At 45.9% G+C, this 8,800-nt stretch overlaps 1 non-coding gene across 1 annotated transcript; it reads left to right on the top strand.

Annotated features, from left to right (window-relative positions):
- The first annotated feature begins 7,973 nt into the window (after positions 1 to 7,973).
- LOC119933711 lies at positions 7,974 to 8,111 on the top strand. The gene has a single exon (XR_005452600.1). It is a non-coding gene; the product is annotated as a small nucleolar RNA SNORA7 (small nucleolar RNA).
- Positions 8,112 to 8,800: the final 689 nt, after the last annotated feature.

The raw sequence follows: 8,800 nt of genomic DNA on the forward strand, positions 1-8,800 counted from the left end.
TTACTGTGTGCCAGGCACTGTAGTAAGCTCTGGGATAGATGCAGGCTAATCAGGTTGGACACAGTCCACATTCCACAGCCTTAACCCCTAATTTACAGATGAGGTAACTAATGCACAGAGAAGTGAAGTGACTTGCCCAAGGTCACCCAGCAGACAAGTGATGGAGCTGTGATTAGACCCCAGGTCCTTCTGACTCCCAGGAATTGAAGTAATTATATATACGGAAAATGGTGGAGTAAAAAGATTCATTCATACATTCAGTCGTATTATTGAGCTCTTACTGTGTGCAGAGCACCGTATTAAGCACTTGGAAAGTACAAGTAGGTGACGTATAGGGACAGTCCCTACCCAGCAATGGGCTCACAAGGATAATAATGATGATAATAATGATGGCATTTGTTTAGCGCTTACTATGTGCAAAGCACTGTTATAAGTGCTGGGGGGGATACAAGGTGATCAGGTTGTCCCACGTGGGGCTCACAGTCTTCATCCCCATTTTACAGATGAGGTAACTGAGGCTCAGAGAAGTTACGTGACTTGCCCAAGGTCACACAGCAGGCATGTGGCAGAGCCAGGATTCGAGCCCATGACCTCTGACTCCAAATACTAATAATGATGGCATTTGTTAAGCACTTAGTATGTGCAAAGCACTGTTATAAGTGCTGGGAGGGTTACAAGGTGATCCGGTTGTCTCACGTGGGGCTCACAGTCTTCATCCCCATTTTACAGATGAGGTAACTGAGGCGCAGAGAAGTTAAGTGACTTTCCCAAGGTGACACAGCAGACATGTGGCGGAGCCAGGATCCGAACCCATGACCTCTGACTCCAAAGTCTGGGCTCTTTCCCCTGAGCCACGCTGCTTATCTAAGGATGATTACAGAAGTGCTATGGGGTTTTTCTATTTTCTCCTCCTTTACCCTTTCTCTCCTACTCATCATCATCATCAATCATATTTATTGAGCACTTACTATGTGCAGAGCACTGTACTAAGCGCTTGGGAAGTACAAATTGGCAACATATAGAGACAGTCCCTACCCAACAGTGGGCTCACCGTCTAAAAGGGGGAGACAGAGAACAAAACCAAACATACTAACAAAATAAAATAAATAGAACAGATATGTACAAATAAAATAAATAAATAGAGTAATAAATATGTACAAACATATATACATATATACAGGTGCTGTGGGGAAGGGAAGGAGGTAATATGGGGGGGATGGAGAGGGGAACGAGGGGGAGAGGAAGGAAGAGTCTCAGTCTGGGAAGGCCTCCGGAGGAGGTGAGCTCTCAGCAGGGCCTTGAAGGGAGGAAGAGAGCTAGCTTGGCAGATGGGCAGAGGGAGGGCATTCCAGGCCCGGGGGATGACGTGGGCCAGGGGTCGATGGCGGGACAGGCGAGAGCAAGGTACGGTGAGGAGATCAGCGGTGGAGGAGCGGAGGGTGAGGACTGGGCTGTAGAAGGAGAGAAGGGAGGTGAGGTAGGAGGGGGCGAGGGGATGGACAGCCTTGAAGCCCAGGGTGAGGAGTTTCCACCACTCCCACCCAGAAGCCTGAAAGGTGCATGGCTCAGGCATACCATTTCAAAAATGGGGTGTGTTGGGAGGAGCCAGGACTCCACGAGTAGAGGAGAGTGGGTTTCTACTCGAACGGGGGAACCTGATGACCCCTGGAAAGTTGCAGCTGGGGTGTGAGTGAGGGACCGGCTAGTGGCAACAGTGGCGAGCTCACGTGTTGCAAATGGAACCACTGCAGCAAGAGAGGTGTCCTCTCTCCAGCCAGGGAGGGGAGGGGGCAACATGATTTGTACTCCAGGACCGGCCCCATTACTACCACTGATTGTCTAGGGAGGGCAGGGATGGATGGGAGAAGCGGCATGGCGTAGGGCATAGAGCATGGCCCTAGGGGCCAGAAGAACCTGGGTTCTAATCCTTGTTCTACCACTACTCTGCTGTGTGACTGTGTGACTTCACTTCTCTGTGCCTCAATTTCCTCAACTGTAAAATGGGGGTTAAGAGTGTGAGCCCAATGTGGGAGAGGGACTGCATTCAACCAGAATGCTTGAGAAGCAGTGTGACTCAGTGAGAAGAGCTCGGGCTTGGGAGTCGGAGGTCATGGGTTCTAATCCCGGCTCTGCCACTTGTCAACTGTGTGACTTTGGGCAAGTCACTTAATTAAGAGAAGCAGCGTGGCTCAGTGGAAAAAGCCCGGGCTTGGGAGTCAGAGGTCATGGGTTCTAATCCCGACTCCGCTGCTTGTCAGCTGTGTGACTTTGGGCAAGTCACTTAACTTCTCTGTGCCTCAGTTACTTCATCTGTAAAATGGGGATTAAGACTGGGAGCCCCACGTGGGACAACCTGATCACCTTATATCCTCCCCAGGGCTTAGAACAGTGCTTTGCACATAGTAAGCACTTAAGAAATTCCATCATTATCATTATTATTATTATTCTCTGTGCCTCCGCTACCTCATCTGTAAAATAGGGATTAAAAGTGTGAGCCCCATGTGGGACAACCTGATTAACTTGTATCCCCCCAGTGTTTGGAGCAGTGCTTGGCACATAGTAAGTGCTTAACAAATGCCATCATTATTATTCAACCTGATTATCTTGTATCTACCCCGGTGCTTAGAACAGTGCTTGGCACATAGGTTTGGACCCCTTGCCCACATCCTGCCTCTGGCCTGGAACACCCTCCCTCCACAAATCTGACAGACAATTACTCTCCACTGCTTCAAAGTCAAATGAAGGCACATCTCCTCCAAGAGGCCCTCCCTGATTCAGCCTCCCCTTTCCCTTCTCCTATTCCCTTCTGCATTGCCCTGACTTGCTCCCTTTGTTCTTTTCCATCCCAGCCCCACAGTACCTAGGTATATATCTGTAATTTATTTGCATTAATGCCTCTCCCATCTCTAGACTGTAAACTCATTGCAGGAGGGGAATGTATCTGTTTATTGTTGTTTTGTGCTCTCCCAAGCATTTAATACGGTGCTCTGCACATAGTATACTATGTGCAGAGCATAGTCTAGGGAACAGAGCATAGCACTAGACTGTTCCCTGCCTACTGTGATTTTAAGTTCCCTGCCCACAGTGCTCAATAAATGTGATTGAATAAATGAATGAATAGTAAGCACTTAACAAATTCCATCATTATTATGGCATGCCAACTCCCTTTCTGCCCTTCTGGCAGAAGGAGAATTGTTTATTTTCTGCCATTGCCAGGGTAATCGCAGGTGCCCCAAGAGCCACTGGGCTGAGATGCAGAGCGAACAGGATCCCTCCTTCCTGCTGCTACCCCGCTGTGGCATCCGCCCTCATTTACAGATATCGAGTTTTATGGACATAACTGATTTAAGGTCCTTTTTACAAACTTTCCATGTGCTTAGGGACAGTTTGCCACCCGGATGCAGAGAGCAAGGAGGAAAGACTGAGTAGGGTGGCACTGCCCACTGCAGTCCAATTTCTGCAGGCAACATTTCACATACTACCTGTCTCTACCTCATTTGTGATTTCTCCCCATTGTGAAATCCAACTCTGTCCAGCCAGCAGGCTTTTTGTGCTGTTTTTCCCAGAATTATGATATTTCTTTCCCTTTTCCTCCACCCATAAAGACAGGAATCCATTTTCATTCTTTTTTTTTTTGGCCTTTGAAAGTGGTCCCTTTCCTAGAATTAGGATAGCACATTTCAAGCGTGAATGCAATTTTATCACTATATGCTTGAACCTCGAAAATAAGGGGTTAGACACAGAACATTATGGAATTTTGATTATGCAGCCAGGGAACAAGGTATAATAATCATACTATTTTCACTGTGCAGCTGAATAAGCATAGAGTTATATTTTTATCAGATTAAGTTAAGCTGAAGCAATTTCTCAAAGGCTAATAAAATTCCCCACTCTTTCAGGGTCATTCTAACTCCATTATCACTCAATCATTTGTGTTTATTGAGCACTTATTTTGTACAGAGCACTGCACTAAGCCCTTGGGAGAGCACGGGTACAATATAATAGAGTTGGCAGACATGTTCCTTGCCCACAGTGAGCTAGAGGGGGAGACAGACTAATACAAATAAAAAAAAAAATACAGATATATACATGAGTTCTGTGGGGTGAAAAAAGAGTGCAAGTCCAAATGCAAGGGTGATGCAGAAGGGAATGGAGGAGGAGGAAGTGAGGGTTTAAGAGTGGGAAGTCACGTGGAGGAGATGAGTTCGTAATAAGACTTTGAAGGTGGGGAGAGTAGTCATCTGTTAGATAGGAAGAAGGAAGGAGTTGCAGGATCAATCAATCAATCAATCGTATTTATTGAGTGCTTACTGTGTGCAGAACACTGTACTAAGCGCTTTGGAAGTACAAGTTGGCAACATATAGAGACAGTCCCTCAGTGATGAGATAGACAAGAGGTACAACAAGTAGGCTGGCAAATAGGGGAGCTGAGCCTGCAATTTGGGAAATCTAGGAGGGGGCAGGGTTATTGGTAAGGAGTTTCTGTTTGATGCAGAGGTGGATAGGTAGCCACTGGAGGTTCTTGAGGAGTGGGGAAACATAGACTGAATGTTTCTGTAAAAAAAAATGATTCAAGCAGCAGAGTGAAGTATGGACCGGAGTGGGGAGAGGCACAAGTTGGGCAGGTCATTCAGTGATCAAGGTAGGATAGTATAAATGCTTGGATTAACATGGTAGCAATTTGGAGAGGAAAGGGCAGATTTTAGCGATATTATAAAGGTTGAACTGATGGGATTTGGTGGCAGATTGAATGTGTGTGTTGAATAAGAGAGATCGAGTCGAGAGATGATGGGCTTGTGAGACAGGGAGGAAGGTGGTGCTGTTTACAATGATGGGAAGTCAAAGGGAGGACAGGGGTTTGGTAGGACTATAAAGGTTTCTGTTTGGACATGTTAAGGTTGAGGTGTCAATGGGACATCCAAATGGAGATGTCCTGAAGGCAGGAGGAAAATAAGATACTGCAGTGGAGAGAGTTCAGGGCTGGAGATGCAGTTTTGGGAATCATTCACATAGAGATAGTAGTTGAAGCCACTGGAGCAAATGAGTTCTTCAAGAAGTGGATGTAGATGGAGAATAGGAGGGGACCCAGAACTGATCTTTGAGGGGCTCCCATAGTTAAGGCATTGGGAGACCGAGGAACAGGCTGTGAAAGAGACTGAGACTGAATAGCCAGAGATAAAGGAGGAGAACCAGGAGACCATAATGTCACTGAAGCCAAGTTTGAAAAATGTTTCCAGGAAAAGGGGATGTTTGATAGTATCGAAAACAGGTGTGAGATTGAGGTGACCTTAGATAGGGCAGTTTCCATGGGCTGATGGGGGAAGAAGCCAGATTGGAGGGATCAAGGAGAGAACTGGAGGAGATGTAATAATAATGATAGTAATAATGGTACTTAAGTGCTTACTATAGGCCAAGCACTGTTCTAAGTGCTGGAGTTGATACATGGTAATCAGGTTGTCCCACGTGGGGCTCACAGTCTTAATTCCCATTTTACAGATGAGGTAACTGAGGCCCAGAGAAGTTGTGACTTGCCTAAAGTCACATAGCTTACAAGTGGCAGAGGCGGAATTAGAACCCACAACCTCTGACTCCCAAGCCCATGCTCTTTCCACTAAGCCACAATCGCATAATAAAACTGGATGGGTCCAAAAGAGCAGCTGTTTCTATGGGGGAACAAGACAGATTTGTGGGGACGGCGTGTGTGAGAGAGAAGGCAGGTGAGGAGGTTGTTGTTGAGGGTAGAGATTGTTCAGTGACTAGGGATGATGAGATTTAGTACGTGCAAGTTGGTGAGTGGGTGAGCTAGGGTGGAGCAGGAGGTAAATGGAGTTAAGGAGTGATAGAAAGCGGGCAGTGGAAAGGTCATAAGGAATATTGGATAGCAGGTATTGATATCATCAATCGTATTTATTGAGCGCTTACTGTGTACAGAGCACTGTACTAAGCACTTGGGAAGTACAAGTTGGCAACATAAAGAGACAGTCCCTACCCAACAGTGGGCTCACAGTCTAAAAGGGGGAGACAGAGAAGAAAACCAAACATACTAACAAAATAAAATAAATAGAATAGATATGTACAAGTAAAATAAATAGAGTAATAAATATGTACAAACATATATACATATATACAGGTGCTGTGGGGAAGGGAAGGAGGTAAGATGGTGGGATGGAGAGGGGGATGAGGGGGAGAGGAAGGAAGGGGCTCAATCTGGGAAGGCCTCCTGGAGGAGGTGAGCTCTCAGTAGGGCCTTGTAGGGAGGAAGAGAGCTGGCTTGGCGGATGGGCAGAGGGAGGGCATCCCAGGCCCGGGGGAGGACGTTGGCCGGGGGTCGATGGCAGGACAGGCGAGAACGAGGTACGGTGAGGAGATTAGCAGCAGAGGAGTGGAGGGTGCGGGGTGGGCTGTAGAAGGAGAGAAGGGAGGTGAGGTAGGAGGGGGCGAGGTGATGGAGAGCCTCGAAGCCCAGGGTGAGGAGTTTCTGCCTGATGCACAGATTGATTGGTAGTCACTGGAGATTTTTGAGGAGGGGAGTAATATGCCCAGAGCGTTTCTGGACAAAGATAATCCAGGCAGCAGCATGAAGTATGGATTGAAGTGGGGAGAGACACGAGGATGGGAGATCAGAGAGAAGGCTGATGCAGTAGTCCAGACGGGATAGGATGAGAGCTTCAATGAGCAGGGTAGCGGTATGGATGGAGAGGAAAGGGCGGATCTTGGCAGTGTTGCGGAGCTGAGACCGGCAGGTTTTAGTGACAGCTTGGATGTGATATGGCTATTCAAGTCTCCAAGGATCACTGTAGGGACTGAGAAAGAGAGAAGGAAAGTGAGGAAGGGATCAAATCTGTTCAGAAAGTTGGAGGAGGGCCTGGGGAATGATAGATGACCATGGCTAGTAACTGGAGTCTGTGGTAGAGGCAGGTGATATAAGTTTCAAAAGAAGGGAAAGAGTGGGATGGGGGAGGCAGAGTTTTGCAAAATGGCTTTGAGGAGCAAGAAGAAAGCCCATTCCTTCCCCTTTCCCAGTGAGTCTGGGGTTGTGGGAAAGGATAAGTCCCCCCACTAGAGAGAGTTGCAGGGGAAACAGTGTCATATGGGGGGAGTCAGTTTTCAGTGAAGCAAGGAGGAGCAGTGATTTGGTCAGGAACAGGTCAAGCACGAAGGGAAGCTTCCCCATGATGGAGCAGGTGTTCTGCAGGCCACACTTGGCTGAGGCCAAGAAAAAGAATTCAAGTAAAAATCAATAATGAAATAATGAGAAATTATTTTTCTGAACATAGAGTACTCTTACATTTGGAAAGAAGCATTTTTTGATAAAGTTTAAATTATACAGAATGGAAGATATTCTAAATAATGGATTATGTAAGAAAAAGGAGTGCTATTTTCAGTGGAGCAGATACAGTTCTCCAGGATCCAACTGTCCATCAGTCAGTGGCATTCATTGAGCTTTTCTGTGTGCAGAGCACTGTACTAAGCATCTGGGAGAGAACAGTACAGCAGAGTTGGTAGACTCATTCCCTGCCCTCAATAAGCTTTCAATCTAGAGGGGGAGCTTAAAGTCTAGAGGATACAGAGAAGAATGGATGGCCACTGGAGTTTTTTTAGGAGTGTAGAGACATGGTTAGAGCAACACTTTATAAAAACTATCTGGATATGGACTGGAGCAAAGATAGGAAGGAGACAAATGAAAAGGTTGATACAGCCAGGTATTAATAGGGCCTGGTCCTATCAAGTGCTTAGTACAGTGCTCTGCACACAGTAAGCACTCAATAAATGCGATTGATTGATTGGTCCAGAAATCTATTCTGGCACTTGACCAACTGATGAAACTAACTCCTTTCCTTCTCAATAATATGTTCTCCAACAAAATATAAATATCACAATTTTTAGAGCATTTTATGATATGCATTATTCATGATACTATTGTAAGAATTACACTGAACTTTGCTTGATTTTATTTCTGTATTAAAGCTGACCCCCTCTAAGGGTCACACCTGGAGAGTTCCCAGTACTCTACTAGTCTCGACTAGAGGAGGGAAAGTCATGCAGGGGCATATCCATTCCATTCCTAGCTTGGGCAGTGGCTAGCAAGTGGAAGGCAATTTGCTACAAGTCAAAACTCACCTGTGCTGGGCAGCAGCAGCATGGAAGAGAGTCAAGGGTGGAGACTCAAGTTTACTGCATGTAAGGTGGCAGTGGTAAAGAAGGAGGGAGCGGTAAGCCACTTTGGTAGTTTTACCAAGAAAATTTTATGGATGCACTACCAGAACGATTGTAGGTGGAGGTGGGGCATTCTGGGAGAAATCAATCAATCAGTCAATCAATCAATCGTATTTATTGAGCACTTAATGTGTGCAGAACCCTGTACTAAGCGCTTGGGAAGTACAAGTTGGCAACATATAGAAACGGTCCTTACCCAACAGTGGGCTCATAGTCTGTATCCATGGTGTCGCTATGGGTCGGAGACGACTTGACAGCAAAGGCAATTAATGCTGAGCTCTTCATTTTATTAAAATTCAATTCTTTTTCAGACAAATTTCTAACAGACATCTACACACAGATCACAGGCTTAAACAAGCTTGGTTATGGACAAAAGAAAATCATAAAAGGGAGATTTTGTAACTGTTCACTTACGAGGTGAATATATTCAAAATTGAACTACTAGTCTTCCTTCCCTCCCTCTGCCACCACACTTTCAAGTTCTCTCTTCCACATAACTTTCCCATCACTATGGCACTATCACCATCCATTCTTGATCCTTTTTTTTAAAGGCATTTTAAAAAAGTCCTTACTGCACAACAAG

The sequence above is a fragment of the Tachyglossus aculeatus genome, chromosome 1 (genome assembly GCF_015852505.1).
Source record: "Tachyglossus aculeatus isolate mTacAcu1 chromosome 1, mTacAcu1.pri, whole genome shotgun sequence".
Lineage (NCBI taxonomy): Eukaryota > Metazoa > Chordata > Mammalia > Monotremata > Tachyglossidae > Tachyglossus > Tachyglossus aculeatus.